This window comes from Hyla sarda, chromosome 9, assembly GCF_029499605.1.
Source record: "Hyla sarda isolate aHylSar1 chromosome 9, aHylSar1.hap1, whole genome shotgun sequence".
Classification (NCBI taxonomy): Eukaryota; Metazoa; Chordata; class Amphibia; order Anura; family Hylidae; genus Hyla; species Hyla sarda.
Genome location: NC_079197.1, coordinates 103,286,728 through 103,304,417, shown reverse-complemented (window position 1 = coordinate 103,304,417; position 17,690 = coordinate 103,286,728). Strand labels below are relative to the sequence as shown.

At 45.2% G+C, this 17,690-nt stretch overlaps 1 protein-coding gene across 4 annotated transcripts in view; it reads left to right on the top strand.

The window, feature by feature from the left end:
• Window positions 1-17,690, top strand: part of LOC130290506 (LHFPL tetraspan subfamily member 1 protein-like) — a 40,096-nt gene that overhangs the window by 11,830 nt on the left and 10,576 nt on the right. The gene's annotated exons all lie outside the window — the stretch shown is intronic.

Below are 17,690 nucleotides of genomic sequence, written 5' to 3'. Positions count from 1 at the left end.
AGATGTTGCAAAACTACAACTCCCAGCATGCCCGGACAGCCGTTGGCTGTCCGGGCATGACAGGAGTTGTAGTTTTGCAACATCTGGAGGTCTGCAGGTTGAAGACCACTTGTATAGGAGGTAATACTCACGTGTCCCCCCCCCGCTCCGGACCCATCACCGATGCCCTGGATTTCGCCCTCCATCGCTGTCGCCGCATCCCCGGGGTGTCCCCGTCGCTCCGGAACATCTCTGCTGCCGGGTATCCTCACTCTCCGTCGCCGCCATCACGCCACTACACATGCCGCTACACACGCCGCTCCTATTGGATGACGGAACGGAGTGCGGGACGACGTGATGACGACGAAGGAGAGCGCCGGCCATGCAGGGGATCCCGGCACGGAGCAGACACCGAGGAGGCAGGTAAGGTCCCTCCCGGTGTCCTGTAAGCTGTTCGGGACGCCGCGACTTCACCGCCCGACTTAGCAGCCGGGTTAGTGTCACTTTCGCTTCAGATGCAGCGGTCAGCTTTGATCGCCGTGTCTGAAGGGTTAATACAGAGCATCACCGCGATCGGTGATGTCCTGTATTAGCCGCGGGTCCCGGCCGTTGATGGCCGCAGGGACCGCCGCGATAGGACAGGTTTTAATGTGTATTTGCCGTATAAGACGCACCAACTTTTCCCCCCCAGTTTTGGGGAAGAAAAAGTGCTTCTTATACGGCGAAAAATACGGTAATTCTATTTTAACTTCTATTTCTAAATGGCCAAACTATTATGTCCAGGTTATGTGTGTACTCAGTTTATACAGGACCTGCCATATCATTTATTATATAGACTGAGTAAAACAATACTGAGTATCTGACTACTACATTTTAAGGGATGGGATATATTAAGCAACAAGTGAATAGTCGGTTCTTGAAATTATATGTAGTAGGCAAAAAGAAGGGGTAAGCAGAAGTATCCGAGAAACTTTGACAAAGGCCAATTTGTGATGACTAGATGACTGGGTAAGAAAATCTCTAAAATGGCAGTTTTTGTGGGTTGTTCTTGGAATTAAAGGGGTACTCCACCCCTAGACATCTTATCCCCTATCCAAAAGATAAGGGATAAGATGTCTGATCACAGGGGTCCTGCCGCTGGGCCCCCCTGTGATCACTGTGCAGAACCTGGCATTTTAAACAGTATATTTAGAACACTGGGTTCCTGCGCTGGGAAACGTGACGCCATGCCCCTTCCATCATAAGGATTTATGCAGCTGTCATTAAACTCATAATATATTTACACTCAGTAAGCTTCCCCTATTGGTGGCAACAGCCAGACAGAATATTATCATTTAGCCCCATGGTTTTGCAAATCGGAATGGCTGGTATTTAAAAAAATTAAAAATATACCCTCCCAACAGGAACTGCATATTTTTCACCACTAACATGTCCAACACTCTGCTGCGTTTATTTTAATCTTTTTTTGCTAAACGTCTAATCTGATCTAAGAGAATGAAACTGAATGTATGTATAAATTCAACAAGCAGCAGCTAAACTGGGTCACTTAACAAACAGGTCTGGGAACAATACAATCTCTCAAACTTCTTAGCAAATCCCACAGTCTTTCTGTATTGGGATTATCCATTCTCATTGGGTAGCTTTACTGTAGAATTTAATACAAGCCAGAGAAAATAGTGATGTCTTGAATGGCTTGTTCTGGCCAATATAAAACTTTTTTGTTTTGTTTTTAGGAACTACAGGATCCGTGAGGAAATGTTTAAACAGCTAAAGACACCCTTTTTTGGGAAACACTGCTACATACTATATATATATATATATATATATATATATATATATAAATAGATAGATAGATAGATATATACACACACACACACAAATACGTTTATACGATATATATATATATATATATGTATCATAAGCATAAATATTAAGTGTGCGTAGATAGATAGATATGAGATAGATATAAGATATATGGGGGACATTTATCATTTCCAGTGTATAATAGAAGTTTTTTACCCCTCTGCCTGTTGTCTAAATTTGGTGCAGCTGCGTTAAATTTATCATTCTTGTGCAACTACTTTCTTGAATTGCGTTTAAATTTAGAATTCTCCTCAGAGCATAAATTTACACCGCAGCTCTATTTAGTAGGAGCTTTGTCTGCAGTGTATCTGCACCTAAACAGTAATTGTGTCCTCGTTATTAGTTTTAGAATTTTTTTCTTCATTATGTAGAGTTTTAATCTCACAATAATACCACTTTTTGCACCCAATTATAACACATGAATTATACCAATGTCCTTATTCTTCATTTAACATCTGTGACACCCCTGTGCAAATCACCTGAAATGTACATGGTGCACTCTACCTTATGGGCCTTGTTGTGCGCCCGCAGAGCACTTTGCGCCCACATATGTGTTATCTCCGTACTCTGGCTAAATTGTGTCCCAAAAAATGGGGATCTTTTTCCCCATTTACCTCTTGTGAAAATGTAAAGTATGCGGCAACACCTGCATGTCAGTGTAAATAATTTTATTTTTATGCACTAACATACTGGTGTAGACGCCAACTGTTCCTTTTCATAATGGGTAAAAGGAGAAAAAGCCCCCCAAAATCTGTAAGGCAATTTCTCCCGAGTACGGCGATACCCCATATGTGACCCTAAAATGTTGCCTTGAAATACGACAGGGCTCCAAAGTGAGAGACCGCCATGCGCATTTGAGGCCTAAATTAGGGTTTTGCATAGGGGTGGACATAGGGGTATTCTATGCCAGTGTTTCCCAAACAGGGTGCCTCCAGCTGTTGCAAAACTCCCAACATGCCTGGACAGTCAATGGCTGTCCGGCAATACTGGGAGTTGCTGTTTTGCAACAGCTGGAGGCTCCATTTTGGAAACAGTGCCGTACCAGACGTTGTTCATATTTATTGGGGAGGGGGGCTGTGTAGCGGTATGTGTATATATAGTGTTTTTTACTTATTTTATTGTAGTGTAGTGTAGTGTAGCGTTTTTAGGGCACAGTCACACGGGCGGGGGTTGACAGCGAGTTTGCTGCATCTCAATCTTGCAGCACTCCCTGTAAACCTCTGCCCATGTGAGTGTACCCTGTCCATTCACAATGGGGGGAGGGGGGGGGGGAAACATCCAGCTGTTGCAAAACTACAACTCCAAGCATGCCCTTTGGCTGTCCGTGCATGCTGGGAGTTGTAGTTTTGCAACAGCTGGAGGCACACTCGTTGCGAAACACGGAAACAGACTCAGTGTTTCGCAACCAGTGTGCCTTCAGCTGTTGCAAAAACTTCAAATCTCAGCATGCAGTGACAGCAGAAGGACATGCTGGAACTTGTAGTTATGCAACAGCTGGAGGCATACTGCTACAACTCCCAGCATGCCCTTTGGCAGTCCGTGCATGCTGAGGGTTGTAGTTATGCAACAGCTGAAGGCACACTGGTTGCAAAACACTTGTAAGTTTTTTACTTAACTTAGTGTTTCCCAACTAGTGTGCCTCCAGCTGTTGCAAAACTATAATTCCCAGCATGGCCAGACATGGGTCAGATGTTGACGAACTACAACTCCCAGCATGCTTGAGCAGTCTGGGCATGCTGGGAGTTGTAGTTTTGCAACAGCTGGAGGTCCACAGTTTGTAGACCACTGTATAATGGTCTCCAATCTGTGGTCTTCCAGATGTTACAGAACTACAACTCCCAGCATGCCTCGACACAGTGGGCATGCTGAGATTTGTAATTTTGGAACATCTGGAAGAGCACAGATTGGAGACCATTATACAGTGGTCTCCAAACTGTGGCCCTCCAGATGTTGCAAAACTACAACTCCCAGCATGCCCAGAAAGCCAAAGGCTGTCTGGGCATGCTGGGAGTTGCAGTTTTGAAACTCCCAGAGGCAGCGGTGAGATCGCTTTACGGCGATCTCACTGCTGCCAATGAAGATGCCGCCCTGCTGCTGCAAACTCACCACCGGGGACGCACCACCTCCAGGACCGCGTGAGGCTCGCACCGGGACCGCGTGAGGCTCGCACCGGGACCGCTCGGGACACCGCATGGCCGGGTAAGTGACGCCGGGGGACGGGTAAGGGACACTTAGCAGAGCGATGTGTGTCCCGATCCCCGTGATCCGGACTCACACACCGCGCTGCTAAGTATTCTCATAGCGAAACGCTGCTATCAGCTAGTCAGATTTGACTAGCTGATAGCAGCGATCGCTGGGGGGGGGGGGCTGGGTGGGATGAAACCCCCCGTGGTCACATGGTAAGATGGCTGGCTATCAGTGATAGTCACCATCTTACCGGGCGCTGGGGAAAAGTATAACGGATAGCAGTAAATTGTAAAAATAAAAGGAGAATGATCTACAGTGTTAAGTGGATTACAAAGCTATTTTAATGTGACAGAGCTTGTTCAACGATAAGTAAGATATCAAACATTTCCTATGTAAATGTATTAAATTGTTGGATCATAAAATAACAATATACAAGTGATCTAATGAACAACTGAACTGGAAACAAATATTCTATATGCAAATTATTTTCAAAGGGCTTTGGAATAACCAAGGAGTAAAAATATAAAGTAAACCAAATGAGGAATTGAGATGGGGAAGTAAAAACATTCTGGTGGTTCCTTAGTAGAACTTTCCTTCAGAAATAGAAAGGATTTTGCTACGTGCAGTTATGGTTGGCTTATATTTATGGGGAAAAAGACGCACGTGCGACAAAATTTTCGGTGCAAAGTAAAAGAACGCAGGTAATAAATCCATGTGTACTATAGATGTCACTCCAAGGTACCCTGATTCAGCCACATCTGGACGACATGCTCTACCAAAACGTGCGCAAAAAAATGCGCAAAAAAGGGGCTTGCGCAAAATGTTGCGCAAAAAAATACACACAAAACAGGGGTAAAATCTTTGATACATGTCCCCCAATCTCCCCAATAAAGCTCTATTAAAACATAATATATATATAGGTTGTATATATACATTACATATACACACATATATCTATATATATAAAACTCAATGGGGGGAATTTATCATTGTATATAGAGCTGTTTTGTGTCTATTTTTTTGGGCAAAAATATGCGCAAGTGTTTTTTTTGGGTCTTTTTTGCACAAATTTTGATAGAATTTTTAATCTCCTTGTCTATGGTTAAGTTTACCATAGAGCACTCACTACTGTAGAATCAAATTTACTAACTGGAGTTTTTTTTTTGCGGAAAAAAATGCGCAAATGGCGTTTCCTTGCGCAAATATACACCACCTCAGAGAACACGTACCAAAGTGTCTCTTTTGACACAGTAAGGACTGCTACTCCCATCATGGACAGACTCTGCTCATGATGGGAGTTGTAGTCCAGGGGTTGAGGTGCAGATCCTAGCAGGTCATTATCCAGAGACCTGCTGCCATCCGCATTTATTAACTATACAAGCCGGCAGTACATGCATCTACACTGTGCTGCCGCCGGCTCCTATAAACACTGTCATAATTCATAATCCCCACCGTCAGAACATGGGAGGTCTGATTGGTCAATAGCTATCCACCAATCAGAGCTCCCCTCTCCCGGCGGGGATTATGAATTATAAGAGCTGTATATAGGAGCCGGCGGCAGCGCAGTGTAGATGCATGTACCGCCGGCTTGTATAATTAATAAATGCGGATCGCCGGAGAGTGATCTGCAGGGATCTGCCCCTCATCCCTTGGACTAATCCTCCTATTATGGGACAGAGTCTGTCCCATGATGGGAGTAGTTGTAGTACCACAGCGCTGCTGAGGGATGGCACTTGCACATCCCCCGGCTGTGGGACTTTTAGGACTACTACTCCCATCATGGACAGACTCTGCCCATGATAGGAGTTATAGTCCAGGGGCTGAGGTGCAGATAACACCGGGTCATTCTGCAGAGACCCGCTGCCATCCGCATTTAAGTTAACAAGCCGGCGGTACATGCGCCACTGGCTTCTATATACACCGCTCATAATTCATAATCCCCGCCTCCGGGAGAGGGGAACTCTGATTGGTCAATAGCTATTCACCAATCAGAGCTCCCGTGTTCGGCCGGGGATTAGGAATTATGACAGCTGTATATAGAAGCAGGCGGCAGTGCAGTGTAGACGCATGTACCGCTGGCTTCTATAGTTAATAAATGCGGATCGCAACAGATCTCCAGAGAATGATCTGCTGCGATCCACATTTAAAGGGGTATTTCAGGCAAAAACTTTTTTTATATATCAACTGGCTCTGGAAAGTTAAACAGATTTGTAAATTACTTCTATTAAAAAATCTTAATCTTTCCAATAGTTATTAGCTTCTGAAGTTTTCTGTCTAACTGCTCAATGATGATGTCACATCACGGGAGCTTTGCATGATGGGAGAATATCCCTTGCATGATGGGAGAATATCCCCATAGGAGCTGGACAGCTCCCGGGACGTGAGTCATCAGAAAGCAGTTAGACAGGAAACAGCAACTCAACTTCATAAGCTAATAACTATTGGAAGGATTAAGATTTTTTAATAGAAGTAATTTACAAATCTGTTTAACTTTCCGGAGCCAGTTGATATACAAAAAAAAGTTTTTGCCTGGAATACCCCTTTAAGTTAAAAAGCAGCTACACTGCTCTCCTGCGCTCCTGTATACAGTTCTTAATTCATAATCCCCGCCGCCGGGAGACAGGAGTTCTGATTGGTGAATAGCTTTTCATCAATCAGAGCTCCTGCCTCCCGGCGGGGATTATGAATTATGTCAGTGTATATAGGAGCACAGGAGCGCAGTGTAGCTGCATGTACCAGCGGCTTTTTATCTTAAATGCGGATCGCATCAGTTCATTCTCTGGAGATCTGTTGCAATCTGCATTTATTAACTATACAAGCATCTACAGGCCTTACATGCATCTACATCGCGCTCCCCGATGCTGTAGCCCTCCAGATGTGTCAAAACTTCAGCTCCAAGCATGCCCAGACTGCCAAGGCATGCGGGGAGTTGTAGTTCGGCAATATCTGAAGGGCCAGATGTTTCCGAACTACAACTCGCAGCATGCCTGGACTGTCTGGGCATGCTTTGAATTGTAGTTTTGCAACATCTGGAGGGCTACAGTTTCGACACCACTGTATAGTAGTCTCCAAACTGCAGCCCTTCAGATGTTGCAAAACTACAGCTCCCAGCATGCCGAGACTGTCCAGGCATGCTGGGAGTTGTAGTTCTGCAACATCTGAAGGGCCACATGTTACACAACTACAACTCCCAGCATGCCTGGACTGTCTGGGCATGCTGAGAGTTGTAGGTTTGCAACATCTTGAAGGGCACAGTTTTGAGACCACTGCACAGTGGTCTCCAAACTGTGGCCCTCAAGATGTTGAAAAACTACAACTCCCAGTATGCCCAGACAGCCAAAGGCTGTCTGGGCATGCTTGGAGTTGTAGATTTGAAACACCTAGAAGCAGCAGTGAAGAAGCATCACTTTACGGCAAACTTCAATGCTGCAACTGACACCGCCGCTGCTGCTGCATCCACCTGCCTGCGTCAGTCCCCCGCTGCCTGCGCCAGTGATCAAGTAACTGTCGCCGGTCCCCCCGCCACGCTGGCCCCCGCAGCCGTCGCCGCCATCTTCCCCTGCTCTGCCCGGACTTCCAGGGGCAGGCAGAGCAGGGGAAATGAACTGTCACCCCCCACACCTGCAGTTCACCGGTGAGTCCTGACCGCCCAATTTCAGGGGATAGGAGGAGGTGGCACCCCTGCCACCTCACTCCTATCCTTTAGGATGATTGGGGCTGTCTCTGACCATCCCTATCGGACCATCCCTATTTTCCAGGCGATCGGGAACCAGATACCCGATCAGCCCAGAATCGACGATCTGAATTGATCTCAGAACCCCGCCAGGCATTTGCACGGGATGCCTGCTAAATGATTTCTGCAGGCATCCTGTTCCGTTCCCCGCCCGGCGCACAGCGGGGACCAAAATTCCAAAATTGTTTAATCCTCTGCTAATTTGTATGTTTGCCCACTGACTAAGAAATGATCAGTCTATAATTTTAATGGTGGGCTTATTTGAACAATGAGAGACAGAATGACAACAAAGTTATGAATTGATTTGCATTTCACTAAGTATTTAATCACTTATCAGTCAGCAAGATTTCTGACTCCCAGGTATCTTTTACACAGGTAATGATCTGATGCACTAGGTGTGAAATATTTTATGTGAGCAGAAAGGAAAACACTAACAGCATCACAGCAAGGAATATGTTACAGTCCTGGTCTAACTGCTGATGACTAGCTACACAAGAGAAAGCTGCCCTGAGATTTTGTGGATGTGATATGGCGGGAGGGTAATTATATGCTATGAATGCTTAGGTGGCAGGTTGTCAGGTTTGTGATGCCAAAAGTAGGGTTGTAATACAGTCAATAGTAGATGATGAGGTTTGTAGTTGTTTGGTGGCTGGAGTCTAGCAACCCTTTGGTATGATGACAGTTCCTGCTAACCATAAAAATGCTATTCATATGAAGGCCTTGGGAAATGAACATCTCAAAAGCCAGGATTTTTTAATAACTACTTGTTCTTTACTGGTGATTCAGATCCGTTACAGTAGAAGCAGGGGCGTAGCCAGAAACCACAGGGCCCCCGATGCAAAAAAAATGCTCTGGGCCCCCCTAAGACCCCTGGAGCTTCTGCGTTCACTTCATAGCAGTGCCGTAAATGTATAGCGATGTGCGTGAAGTGACACGCTGCAGCACCGTACATTTACAGCATGTCGTGTCCTTAAGGAGTAAAGCAGCATAACAGGTGCGGCGGGCTGGCCAGGGTATGGGTCTGGACGAAGTGGCTTGTCAGTTGTCCCTTCAAGTGCAGGGTGGCTGCACTGCACACAACACACTAAAGGAGGAAGGGCAGGGGTTCCTGGACGGGGCAAGCAGGGCCGGACTGGGATCAAAAATAGGCTTGCGCATATTAGACTATGCAGCCAGTTTCTTTTGGGTGGGGGTCCCAGCAGTCAGACTCCCACCAAAATTAAATTGGCTGTATAGTCTTAAATTACCTTGGTTCAAGTGGCTCTCCAGCTGTTGCAAAGCTACAACTCCCATCATGTCTGGAGTGCCTCAGACATAAAGGGAGTTGTAGTTTTATCTTTTACAGCTGGAGAGCCACATATTGGGGGACAGTTTCACTCATCATCCCCGCAGAATTTACAAGTGACTACAGCTCTGATGGGAGAGACAGACTAAGCAATGTTTTGACTCACAGGAGTTGTCTCTGTTGTCTAATGCCCCAACATCATTGGTTCCTTACATTGTTAGCAGATACTTATCCTCTGTATGAAGACTATAATCCTCATAACCCTGCCACACACTGTGCCCCTAAAAACATCTTGCCAGACATTATAACCCTAAAAATAACACTGCCACAGAATTTTTTGTTTGTCAGAATCCCACTCCTGTACTGTCCTCCTCAAACCTCTAAGTCCCCCCAGACCCATCTTTCTGTCATCCTCCATACTTTTTTTTCCAACTCTCCCCCCGTCTCTCTGTCCTCCTCCGTGCTCCTTTTCCAGGACCCCCCCCCCCTGTAATCCTCTACGCTCCTGTTCCTCTGGGGGACCAGGGCTGGGGGACCGGACGGAGAAAGGCCCCCTTCAGCGCCTACAGAGAAGGGGGCCTCACGGGGAGCAGAGCGGCCAGAGCAGCATTTATGTTTTTAGTTTCTTGGTGTGCCCAGTCCCTGGTGGCAAGGCAGGGGTGGACAGTCAAGGCAAGATTATGCCGATGCGCTGTCCCTGCCTTGCCCTTATCTGGTCTCTGCTGCTGCCGGATGGAATGACACTGGAGGAGGTAATGATGTCAGTGGCCGGCTATCATGTACATGTGGCAAGAGGGGCCCACAGGGCCCCCCTGGTGCAGAAACCCAGTCACAATGGCGACCACTGCGACCTCTATAGCTACACCACTGAGTGGAAGACGGATAGGGGCACTTCCTGGTATATTATCTCTGGTAATATTGGTAGCACAAAAAAACAAATGCAGGTAAAGTGCTCACCTAGTGATGTTGAACGAAGAGTTCAACAACTATGACAGCATCATATTAAAGCCCTTTGGCTGCATCCTCGGCAACAGCCTATATCCCGACCAATGATCCTCAAATGATCGGATATTGAACTGGAGAAGTTGTACAGGAAACCGGCAGAAAATGGGTTAATATATGGTGCAGGACTGAGCAGTGGTCACCAGAAATCACAAACACCGGATAAGATTAAAAAAAAGCAATAAAAGGTCACGGACAACGTGTTTCGAGAAGCATCTATTTCTCTTCCTCAGGTTGGTATCGAGCTGAGGAAGAGAAGTGCCAACCTGAGGAGGAGAATTGGATACTTCTTGAAATGCGTGGTCCGTAATCTTTTAAGCAATAAATTATGTTTTTTTATTTAATCCAGTGTTTGTGATTGCTCACGACCGCTGATTGGTCCATCGCCATATATCGACCCGTTTTCTGCAGGTTTCCTGTACAACTTCTCTACTGTCAAAGTTGGGAAATTGAACAGGCTTGAGAATTGTACAAGATAAAAAGTGCAGCTCACAAAGGCTAATGGGGGGTGCTGAGGTTAACTTTGGGGCACTTAATACCCAAAGTGCCTAGTGGGTTGTATAGAATACTAAAAGCAAGGATGTGCGGTCCTCAAGCACTCCCTAATGGGATATGTTGGACGGGAGGGTTGGGGGAAGGAAGGGGAAGGTTATGTGCGAGGGGAAGAGTGAGAAAATCGCTATACCACTGATATGTAACTAAAAAAGGATTATTTGTAGATAAAATACAATTGTAAATACAAGTAAAATTAGAGCACCAGAAGGATGGGGTAGTCCGCAGGGCCCTTGCAGATTCTAATCTGATCCCGCTGTTAAATAAGATGATGTGGGCTATGAAACAATATAAATTAAATGCATAAAATCTCAGTTGTTGTCTTATATGCTTTATCTGAATTGTCTTTTTTCTATTGCGGTGGCCCAGCACAGGAGTTGCACCCCTGAACCAATGCTGCCCTGTCAGGCAGACTCCATTCCGTGACCCCTGAGCCTCCACTTCACCTATGTACCCTAAATCGTTAAACAATGTATATGTTATCCAATGCAATGTACATAAATTGTTCTATGCGTTTAAGTACTGTTTTCATGTGATTGTAGCCAAGGAAGGTACCAGTGACCATGTGACCTACGGGTGACCTATGTGACCCCTCCACGTAGGTTACTTGGGAGGTCACCTGGTCACTGGGTTCTATGGGTAACAATCAATCAATGACTTGAACATGTGACTTAAATATAATCATGTGGTACAAATATAATCATGTGACAAACAATAAAGGTCCTTTACTCATTATGTGAAAACCCTTTTATGGGAAACTTATATACACAAGGGGAGACACTACAGGAGAGCCCCGGACACAGACAGAGACTCAACCTGATGGGACAGAGGGACCATATCCCGTACTGGGACACCACATATACTTGTCTTGTGACTATACATAAGACTTGATTTTAGGTACTTTGTACTAGTTGTAGTACAATTTAAACAAGGGTCTTCATGGGGGAGTGGGCCATGGTAAACTTGCAAAGATCCCCTCCTTCCCTAACAATTCCTTGGGTTGCTCTGAGATGTCACTGTCTTTGAGGACATCCATAAGGGGGTCTCCAGACGTTTGTCCATCGCTTGGACAGACCGGCCCTGAGGATACCTGAACCTAGCCCTTCCTTTGCTAGAGGGCCCATCAGCTTTGCTCTTCTCCCTAAAGCATCCACTTGTGATGGTTTTACCGCTGTAGTGGGACCCACTGGACAGATAGACATAATGTTTCCTTGTACGGAAATGTTGTGGCTTGGAGCAAACCATCACTTTTACATAGAAACACGGTTTAAAGGGGTTATCCAGGAATAGAAAAATAGAGCTGATTACTTTCCAAAACAGTGCCATGTCTGTCCCCAGGTTGTGTGTTGTATTACAGTTTAGTTTCATTGAAGTTAATGGATAGAACCTGGGGGCAGATAAAGCACTGTTTTTGAAAGAAATTAGCTCTGATTTTCTTTTCCTGGATAACTCCTTTAACCTGTTCAGGACGCCGGGCGTATGCATACGCCCTGCATCCCGAGTCCTTAAGGAAGTGGGGCGTATGCATACGCCCATGGGAATTCCGGTCCCCGCCGCTAGCCGGTTGGGGACCGGACCGGAATGCCTGCTTAAATCATTCAGCAGGCATCCCGGCACATCGCCCAGGGGGTCCTGAGACCCCCCCATGTCGGCAATCGCAGAAAATCGCATGTCAATTCAGACATGCGATTTTCTGCTATTCTGGGCTGATCGGGTCTCTGGTGACCCGATCACCCAGAAAATAGTGATGATCGGAGCTGTCAGGGACAGCCCCGATCATCCTGAGGGCTAGGAGTGAGGTCGCAGTGCTGTGATCTCCTCCTATCCCCTGCCATTGGTCAGAACTGATTCTGACCAATGGCAGAGCAGGACAGTGGGTTGGGTGGACAACCCCCATTCTGCCCACCACTGGATGTCGAGGGGAACATGGACAGAAGATGGAGGCCAGTACCTGGACGAGAAGATGCCTGGGAACCCCCTGATCGCTGGAGACTGCAAAGATCCTGGCTCAGGTAGGGAAAATACGGGGGGGAATTGAAAGTGAAAGTAAAGTGATCTTTACTGTGGCAACCACTAGGAAGACCAAACTACAACTCCCAGCATGCCCAGACAGCCAAAGGCTTTCTGGGCATGCTGGGAGTTGTAGTTTTGCAACATCTGGAGGGTCACAGTTTGGAGACCACTGTTACAGTGGTGCCCAAACGGTAGCCCTCCAGATGTTGCCAAACTACAACTCTCAGCATGCTTGGACTGCCCAGACATGCTGGGAGTTGTAGTTCTGTAACATCTGTCCCTTCAGATTTAGCAATTTTCATGAATTTTTTGAAAATTGCTGCTCTACTTTGAAGCCCTCTAATTTTTTCAAAAAGCAAAAATATGTCCATTTTATGATGCCAACATAAAGTGGACATATTGTATTTGTGAATAAAAATAAAAATTTATTGGGAATATCCATTTTCCTTACAAGTAGAGAGCTTCAAAGTTAGAAAAATGCAACATTTTCAACATTTTCATGAAATTTGGGGATTTTTCACCAAAAAAGGATGCCGAAAATTTACCGCTAAAATAAAGTAGAATATGTCACGAAAAAACAATCTCAGAATATTCGGTAAAAGCGTTTTGGCGTTATTCATTCGTATAGCGACGGTGGTCAGAATTGCGAAAAAGGGCTCAGTCCTTAAAGGGGTATTCCAGGCAAAAACTTTTTTTTATATATCAACTGGCTCCGGAAAGTTAAACAGATTTGTAAATTACTTCTATTAAAAAATCTTAATCCTTCCAATAGTTATTAGCTTCTGAAGTTTTCTGTCTAACTGCTCAATGATGATGTCACATCCCAGGAGCTGTGCATGATGGGAGAATATCCCCATAGGAACTGCACAGCTCCAGGGACGTGACATGTGACATGTGGCAGTTAGACAGAAAACAACAACTCAACTTTAGAAGCTAATAACTATTGGTAGGATTAAGATTTTTTAATAGAAGTAATTTACAAATCTGTTTAACTTTCCGGAGCCAGTTGATATATAAAAAAAAGGTTTTGGCCTGGAATACCGCTTTAAGGTGAAAAAGGGCTGCGTCCTTAAGGCGTTAAGACATAAACATGAAATACAGCAGAAGACCTCGAGGAGCAACAGCCTCCTGAAAAGTGTTCAGAGATAAGACACGATTTTACCTTCCAGGAACACAATGGACTGTATGGAGAAGGCAGACATGCTCAGCTTGCTTTTACAAAGACCGGGCTTCTCCAGAACATAGCACAGGTTAAGCCTAACTTCTATCCCATCTTGGTTTCTCTGTTGCTAGAAAGGGACTGATCCTAACAACAGACAATGGACAGCAGACTGCAGGGAAGTGGGACATCAGGTAGCCAAAGCTTTTTTTTTCTGGAGTAAGGAATTGTTTTTAGTAAATTATTTGCAAACATGTTAGGAATCATATGGGCTATTATGCAAATACTGCAGTTACCACTTAAAGGGATACTCCGATGGAAAAAAAAAATGTAATCAACTGGTGCCAGAAAGTTAAAAAGATTTGTAAACTACTTCTATTAAAAAAATCTTAATCCTTCGAGTACTTTTCAGCTGCTGTATGCTCCAGAGTGCTCTCTGCTTACACCTCTGTCCATGTCAGGAACTGTCCAGAGCAGTAGAGGTTTACTATGGGGATTTGCTCCTGCTCTGGACAGTTCCTGACATAGACAGAGGTGTCAGCAGAAAGCACTGTAGTCAAACAGAAAAGAAATTCAAAAAGAAATGAACTTCCTCTGGAGCAAACAGCAGCTGATAAGTACTGGAATGATTAAGATTTTTAAATATAAGCAATTTACTAATCTGTTTCATTTCCTGTCACCAGTTGATTTATAAAATATTGTTTTCCACTGGAGTACCCCTTTAAATTTACCTCATATTTGCATGGGGGAATTTCTACATGTATGATCAAGGACACAGGGATGTTCATGTTTTTCTTTCATCAACTATAAATATCAATTAAAAACACCTTTAAGCAATCAGAGAGACACAATGAGATTCAGTCGGGTTACCTGACCAATAAGGAAATTCCTCTTATGAAAATGACACTATCCCCCCCTCCCCAGGCATTTGGATTAAATACTCTGCCCCCTGAATGGATTAGATACTGTGCCCCCCATATGAATTAAATACTGTGCTACCTATATAGTCTGGGGGGAACAGCATCTAATCCATATAGAAGGAGCATAATATCTAATTCTAATCCATATGGATAGCAGAGTATCTAATTCCTAAATAAGTGCACACTATCTAATATGAGGGGGCAACAGAGTATCTAATCCAAACAGAAGGAGCACAGTGTCTAATACATACATGGGTCCATATGGATTAGATGCAGCCCATTTTTTGTTGGGGGTCCGACTACTGGGACCTCTATTGATCACCTTTGTTTAAGTGGCTCTCCAGCTGTTGCAAAGCTACAACTCCCGTCATGCTTAGAAAGATTCATGCATTATGAGAGTTGTAGTTTTGTATCAGCTGGAGAGCCACGGATTGGAGTACAGTTTCTCCCATTATAACTACAGAATTTATAAGTGACTCCAGCTCTGATAGGACAGTCAGGAGAATACACAATGATATTACTGACCTGAGTGACGTCTTCTCTGTTGTCTTTTCTTCTTCATCTGGTCCAGACACCAGGACAGCTCTGAGCTCCATCTTATCTGCAGAGTCTGAAGCCCGGACATCATTGGCTCCTCACTTTGTCAGGATATCCTCATCCTGTATATGAAGACAATAAATATTTTAACTCTGCCAAATACTCTGCCCCCTTAATATAATACTGCCACACACTGTGCCCTCTGAATATAATACTGCCTCACACTGTACCCTCTGAATATAATACTACCACACACTGTACCCTCTGAATATAAAACTGCCTACCATCTGAATATAATACTGCCTCACACTGTACCCTCTGAATATAATACTGCCTCACACTTTACCCCCTAAATATAATACTGCCTCACACTGCGCCCTCTGAATATAATACTGCCTTACACTGTACCCTCTGAACATAATACTGCCACACACTGTGCTCTCTGAATAAAATACTGCCTCATACTGTACCCCCTAAATATAATACTGCCTCACATTGCACCCTCTGAATATAATAGTACCACACACTGTGCCCCCTGAATATAATACTGCCACACACTGCACCCTCTGAATATAATACTACCACACACTGGCACTATACCCTGCGAATATAACCTGTCACTCACTGTGCCTGCAATAATAATACTGTCACACACTGTTTCTTTTCAGTTAAGCTGAATCCCACCCTGCACTGTCCTCCTCCAGACCCCTTTGTCCTCCTCCTCCAGACCCCTCTGTCCTTCTCCGCTAGACCCCACTGTCCTCCTCCAGGCTCCTCTGTCACCCCAGACTCTAAGGCCTCTTCACGCTCCTCTGCCCCATCCCCAGACCCCTTAGGCTATGCTGACATGGCGGATTATGTGCAGAATTTATGCCCAGAAAACACTAGGACATACACACATCTATCACAAAACCATTATACATACGCACATCTATCTTACATACTCACATCTATCATACGCACTTCTACATACATACACACACACTCATACATATGTACACAAGCACATACCCACATCCTTGGTTTCTTCCCTTCCCCCCCCCCCCCTCAGTCACCTTAACACCCCCCCATCCTCGGTCACCTCAACCCCTCCCCCATTCTCAGTCACCTCACACCCCCCACCGAGGGGCGGGCTGACAACACTCGGGGCCCTTGGACCAAAAAAAAGGCAAGGGCCCCTACTAGGCTCTGCAGCTCGTCAATCTTCTGCCAAGCCCCTATTCCACCCAAATCCCACACATAATAAACTAAAATTTATATATATATAAGAAACACTTTAACGTAGGTAAATTTCCATGACCAATAATTCTGGTGTACAAGGAATAAATATATACCACCACACAATAACTGGATAATACCGCCATACTGTACGGAATGAAACCACTATACACTGTACATCTGTATACAATATAAGTGATTATATACAGGACCATACGGCGGTAGATAACAGCTATACACAGAATCTGTACACCATATAAGTGATTACAGTTACTCTTTGGGACTCTTTTCTGATCAGTGGCGTCCTCTTTCCCTTTCTTCTCTGTCCGGATAAGACCGTCATGTTGATCTCTTAACATCTGCAGGACAAACATGTCAGACTCTGCATTTTTCCAGTGTCTTCCCCTCCTCTACACAATCTTTCCATCTATAGGCCCACAAACTGTAATAATGCCCTCCTTGGTATCCTGCACAGTAAAAGGGCAGGTATTTAGCCAGGTAAATGGGTAACTAGGTAGGTAGATCAGGAAGCCAGATATGTAGGTAGGTGACAAGCCAGGTAAGTAGAAGGCTAGCTAGGTAGTTAGTCAGCCATGTATGAAGGCCAGGTATGTACATTGTTAGGTAGCTAGGTATGTAGGTAGTTAGATAGCCTGGTATGTAGGTAAGTCATTAGGCATCCAGGTATAAAGGTAGGTAGCCCCCCTTCCCTGTAGGTATAGGCAGCAGAGTTACCCCCCCTTCCCTGCAGGTATAGGCAACAGAGTTAACCTCCTTTTCCCTGTAGATATAGGCAGCAGAGTTAACCCCCCTTCCCCAAAGGTATAGGTTGCAAAGTTAGCCCACCACCCTTCTCTATAGGTATTGGCAGCAGACTTAACCCCCCCCCCTTCCCCATAGGTATAGGCAGCAGAGTTAACACCCCTTCCCAATAGGTATAGGAACAGAGTTAAACCCCCTTTCTCCTTAGGCATAGGCAGCAGAATCCCCCCCCTTTCCCCGTAGGTATAGGCAGAGTTAAACACCCCCATTCCCCATAGGTATAGGCAGAGTTAAACCCTCTTTTCCCCATAGGTATAGGCAGAGTTACCTCCCCCCCCCTTCCCCATAGGTATAGGCAGAGTTACCACCACCCCCCTCTTCCCCATAGGTAAAGACAGAGTTACCCCCCCCCCCACTTTCCTCATAGGTATAGGCAGAGTTACCCCCCTTTCCCCATAGGTATAGGCAGAGTTACCCCCC